This window comes from Dermochelys coriacea, chromosome 7 (assembly GCF_009764565.3).
Source record: "Dermochelys coriacea isolate rDerCor1 chromosome 7, rDerCor1.pri.v4, whole genome shotgun sequence".
Classification (NCBI taxonomy): domain Eukaryota; kingdom Metazoa; phylum Chordata; order Testudines; family Dermochelyidae; genus Dermochelys; species Dermochelys coriacea.
Genome location: NC_050074.1, coordinates 79,494,106 through 79,500,105, shown reverse-complemented (window position 1 = coordinate 79,500,105; position 6,000 = coordinate 79,494,106). Strand labels below are relative to the sequence as shown.

At 38.9% G+C, this 6,000-nt stretch overlaps 1 long non-coding RNA gene across 1 annotated transcript in view; it reads right to left on the bottom strand.

Annotated features, from left to right (window-relative positions):
• Window positions 1–431: 431 nt before the first annotated feature.
• Window positions 432–6,000, bottom strand: part of LOC119859475 — a 30,345-nt gene continuing 24,776 nt past the window's right edge. Inside the window, exons 2-3 of the long non-coding RNA XR_005294226.2 lie at window positions 1,747–1,859; window positions 432–1,031 (exon numbers count right to left, since the gene is read on the bottom strand). This is a non-coding gene — a long non-coding RNA (uncharacterized LOC119859475). The remainder of the gene's footprint in view (window positions 1,032–1,746; window positions 1,860–6,000) is intronic.

The following is a 6,000-nucleotide window of genomic DNA, read 5'->3' as shown; positions in this document are numbered from 1 at the left end:
TGTATGAGTGAGGTTTTGTTGTACAGATTTGTTTCCAGTCTCATTACAATAAATGTGGCTATCATTGTCCTGGTTACCTTTTTCTACCACCTTTGATCTGCTTTGGCTTTAAAGGGTTCAATCCTGCAATGTGCTGGCTCCAATCCAACAGAGTACTTAATTCTCCAGCCAAAACTTTCTATGTTGCAACTGCTATTGTTCACATTTAGAATTACTATATCCTGTTCATTTTTTTTTTTATTTTTCATGATTATTTTCCTAATAGATTTCTTAAGGGCGAATGACAACAAAAATTCAGCTTATCTGGAGTCCAGGGTAAACAGGTATTTGGTACCCTGTTCTGAAGTACAATAAAATTTACATTAATGTTTAATGAAATAACATATGTTTCATGTATAACAATATAAATTGGAATAACTTACATTGAGCCATAAACTCATTTATAAAGGCAAAGTGAATCCTCAACAACCTACTAATAATTAGTCCTAGAAAGCCTTTCAACTATAAACATAATTTTTAAAGCAATTTTCTGCAAGAAAGAATAAATTGATTATTAGAAAGTAAAGGTATCAAATACTGCAAAAAATGACTTGGCATAATTCAAAAGCAAATGTTAATGTAATTATGCATTTGTATGGAATTAATAATAATTCTTATGACAATTTCTGTATTCATAGGCAAACCCCTTTATCTGTTTTTTTAAAGAATTCATTTCTTTGTAACATTGGATCACATAGCATAGATAAAACATTTACAAATATATTTGTGTGAATGTTTTTTGTAGCAGATTCCAATTAGTTGTCCACCAAGAAAACAACAATAAGACTTAGGGAATCAAAGGCTCCTTCTACAAATAATTAAGATCTGGACCATCTACTTCTAGCTCTGTGCAGGGAGGGGACTTTCCAAATGCAGAATTGGGTTCAGCTATCTTCATGGCAGTGTGGCCCACCCTTCCTCCTTCAGATCTCTTGGAGGCTGTCCACAGACCTTGGGTGTTCCCTGGGGAAAGTGATAAAGGATGGCATGGGCTGCGGAGAAGCAGAAGAAATGCATCATATAGTTTGGGCTACATTATCTCTTACACACAGCCTGCCTCTGGGCTGCTGGGCCATACCTGGCTTCAGTGGTGAACAGAGTCGGGAGTACTGGGAACCAGAGCCACATACAGAGGGGCAGAGAAATCCCTGAGGACGCACTAAACCAATGGTTCTCAAACTGTGGGTCGGGACCCCAAAGCGAGTTGTGACCCCATTTTAATGGGGTCATCAAGGCTGGCACTAGACTTGCTGGAGCCTGGGGCCAAATCCAAAGCCCGAGCTCCACAAACCGGGGCCAAAGCCTGAGCCCCACCACCTGGGGCCGAAACTGAAGCCCTTGGTCTTGGGCTTTGGTGCCCCCCCATTCCACTCAGGGTGGTGGGGCTTGGGCTTTGGTTTTGGCCTTCCCAGCCAGGGCAGTGGGCTCGGGTGGGCTCAGGCTTCGGTCCCCTCTCCTGGGGTTGGGTAGTAATTTTTGTTGTCAGAAGGGAGATGCGGTACAATTAAATTTGAGAACCGCTGCACTACATTTGACAGCAGGCCCCACAGCTCTTTCAATAGGGGAATGCAGACTCCACCTCCTGATGGGACAAGATTGGGGATCTCCACAGGAACACCTTGATGGAGAATTTCTCCCCTAAACACCTGCCTCCCATGAGTTTTACCACAGAAAGGAGTGATCTAGCCCAACATATATTCCACCCACAGGAATAATCCATGAGAGAGCCAAGAACCAGAAGTTCAGCTTGAGGTGTTTCCTCCAAAGTATCTTGTTGGTGGAGGACTCATCATCGGTCCTTGCTTTGACCAGCCTCCTGCCTAGGGAAGAGGACTGCATATCAGAAATTTGTTCCATAACTTTGAAAAAACAAATCTGAAAAAAATCAAAGATTGTTAGTGACCAATTTACATAAGGTAAAAAGGTCTAAATCCAACAGATAAACTGCATGCTACAAATAGTTTGCCTGCTGTTATTCGTGACACTTGCTTAGCATGGTAAAGCAATTTGAGTCTGTTGGCTGAAAGGTGCTGTGTGTGCAAAGGATGAGAAAAAAAATACAGTGATCATCCTTAAGAGATGTGACACAGATAACTAAATATATAACCTCAGTGTTTGCCCTCAGGCCAGGGATTTCTTACAGTATTGTCTTAAAGAATAACTAGAGCTAATGCAAATACTGAGGTAACCATATATATTTACCTCAGGCAGTGGCTCTCAGTCTTTCCGACTACTGTACCACTTTCAGGAGTCTGATTTGCCTTGCCTACCTCAAGTTTCACCTCACTTAAAAACTCCTTGCTCACATAAATCAGACATAAAAATACAGATGTGTCACAGCACACTATTACTAAAAACAATTGCTTACTTTCTTATTTTACCATACAACTATAAAAATCAATGGGAATATAAATACTGTACTTACATTTCAGTGTATAGTATATACAGCAGTATAAACAAGGTATTGTCTGTATGAAATTTTAGTTTGTACTGATTTCACTGGTGCTTTTTATGTCATTTGTTGTAAAACAACACATCTAGATAAGATGATGTACCCCTGGAAGACCTCTGTGTATCCCCAGGGGTACACATACCCCAGGTTGAGAACCACGGACCTAGGGCAAAAATAGCAACTTTTTAAAATAAATCTATTAAAGTGAGTTGATTTCTTTATGAAAATAGTATGAATTTAACACGTGAAGTTGGAGAAGGAACAAGTTCAGCCTCCCTTGCCATACAGCTCTAACATATAACAGCTGCTCCTCTACACTGGGTTACTACATATGCTGAATATCGAAAATGGCAAAAGCAATCATAAACCAAATAGAAGATTTATTTGGACAAAAGTAGTCTCATTTCATGCCACAGGAGCCTTCCTTCATGCTTACATATGCATGGCCATGAAGATACCTTCACAAGATGAATATTTCATTCATAACAGAAGGCCACAGCAAACTGAGTGGATAAGTGATTGGGGCTCATGAGTAGTGCAATATTAAACATCTAGGAACATTTTCCAGGATTATGGCATGGGTTTGACATTTTGGCTAATTTGTTTCTGGGCCATTCGTTTTAAAATGATTCTCACAGGTGGCTGACTTATTGAGAAGCATCCCTTACATTTTGCACTTTGAAAGACATTATCCTAATTACCGTTTTTTAAAGTATGTGACAGTAGCTATCCACAAAGGAGAAGACTCATTATCTTCATTAGCCATCCACATAAAAGTGTCATAAAAAAGGGAAAAAATTAGCTATAGGTAATACTCAGCTTTCCTTCAAGGTTGTATCGCTGCTTTGTGGGAGGTAATCTTACCAACCTCTTTTTCTTACCAAAAAATAAAGAACAAACAAATCAATTAGTAACTTGGATGCAAGAAGCACATTACATTCTGCTCATTTGGGATGCAAACAAACTAGACATACTCACTGGTGATAGGTCTCAGTTATTTTCAGATGCTGGATTTTTGTTTATGTTAACCTGCTAATTAGTCAACAAAATGATATAGGGACTGAACACAATGATTGTGTGGAGGGAATTATTTATAACACCTATGTACACCAATAGTAACTCATACTCTGCACTCTACAGTGTATTGACAACTGAATCTTCTGAACATAGGAGTAGCTTCTGGTAAATACATATTAAAATATTTTGAAGGAAAATATTTCAATTAATAATATAGGTACATGAGCTTACAGAATCTGTGTTAGAATCTATACGACTTCCTCAGGTAAACTCCCATTTATGTCACTGGGAGGCAAATTCTTGGCTAGTGTAAAATATCACAGCTCCACTGAAGACAGTGGAACAATGACAATGTACATCAGATGAGAATCTACGCCTGGGAGTTTTGTCCAAGGAAGATCTGCAGGACTGGATCATCTGCAGAGATGATTCACATCCAGTTGCATGAGTGATGCTATTGTTTGACTGTTGCATAAAGCAATGAAATGAACTATAGTAGTCAGACCTTCAGAGAATTTCAACTCAAGCACTTAAAGAATTTATCTTCAAATGCATTTTAAGATGTTTCATGTGGAAAAATCTAGTTACTGCTAGTTTCATTTAGTTTATACAAAGAAGCAGAATTTCAAAATCCATTTCCTCCTTCCTGTCTGCAGATAGATGTAGACAGCAGGCCAACAACTTATTCCAGGTGCAATCATCATTCTTTGAAATATGAAGAAATAAATACTACAAATGCAGACAAAAACACTGAAAGGAAATTCATCCAAGAATCTGAAAAATAATTTCATTGTTTCTCATGATTATTAAATTACAAGCCTCTCGACTGTATACTGACTGAAGATGCATTGTCATGTAAGATGATAGATGAGTGGCACTAGAAAGCATCTAATGTTGTCTAATGTATAGGGCACTGGACTTGGGGTTAGAAGAGCTGGGTCTATTACCAGCCCTGCTACTCACCTGCTGGTATGTCATTTCTCTGCACCTCTTTTCCCGCTTCCTTCCCTTTGTCCGTTATTAATTTGTATGTTTGTAATCTGTCTGTTTAGACTACAACTTATTATGTGTTTCTAAAGTGCCTAGCACAATGGGATCATGGAATGTCAGTTTGGCTCTCTAGTTGTTACTGTAATACTAGTAATTAATAATAACGTAGATCCCATTCTTTCTGTTTAATGACTTGAGACCCAATCCTGCAACTGACTGTGCAAAAGCATGGGTGTACACGTGTACTATTTATTCCATGATCAGGGCCTTGTTCTGCAATGTACAAACTGCATGCAGGGAATTTCTCTGACTCTAGCTTTCTGCATGAAGTCTGCAAACTTAAAAAAAAAATGTTTTTGAAAAAAGTTGATAGGTACTTTTAACCTGGACTCAGTTATTTGTTTTTGCTCTTTCTGAGGTCATTCAGTGGCAGGCTTATTACACAGCAAGCAATTTCATTCCAGTTGGCAACTGCATATAGTAATTACACTGCCCTTAAAATTTACACTCTGGCTGTAAATCTCAGACAAACCTTTACAAGGACACTGTTTTGTTTGTCCCCCCCCCTTTTCATCTTCCTTAAGTCCCTCCAAGAAACCTTGAAAATTATTAAAAAGAAACAATTCCACTCAGTTTGGGTGTATAATTTAGGCAAAAGTTCAAATTAATTCTATGGAAATACTAAAGTAACACTGACAGGTTTCAGAGTAGCAGCCGTGTTAGTCTGTATTCGCAAAAAGAAAAGGAGAACTTGTGGCACCTTAGAGACTAACAAATTTATTAGAGCATAAGCTTTCGTGAGCTACAGCTCACTTCATCGGATGCATTCCACCAAATGCATCTGATGAAGTGAGCTGTAGCTCACGAAAGCTTATGCTCAAATAAATTTGTTAGTCTCTAAGGTGCCACAAGTACTCCTTTTCTTTTTTTAAAGTAACACTGTGTCCATCTTCTTTTAGCATACAACAGTTAAAAATAGGCAGTAGCACAACTTGGCTCCACCATTAAGCATGGTTCAGTAGAGTTTCTGATGAGTGTTGAGAAATAAGCCAATCAGAGAGAAAAGCACAGAATGTCCTTTGGTGGCTTTGATTGTTTATGATGTATTAAATAAGAAAAGAACTGGAACTATGTACAAGGAAATTGTAGCCATGGAGAGGTAGCAACTACTTTGCAAAGGAGTCAATTCTCCACAGGACTGCAGTTTCCTTTCCCAAGAGATCCATGTGATATGCAACCTCTCAATCCTCCATTGCCCTCCGAACACGTCTCCCCACTGAGGGAAGGAAATTGTTAAGGATATCATGCAGGGTAAACCTCACGGAACTTCTTGGGCTCCCTGTCCCATGGTCTTACTGCAGGAAGGCAGCATTTGGCCTTATAAAACACTACACTAATTCTCTATATAAAAGTGACTACTAAATATGACTCTGCCTTATATGTTGCAAAATCTTGTACCTACTTGTGGCTGTGGGACTCACAAGACACCATTTTAAACATGG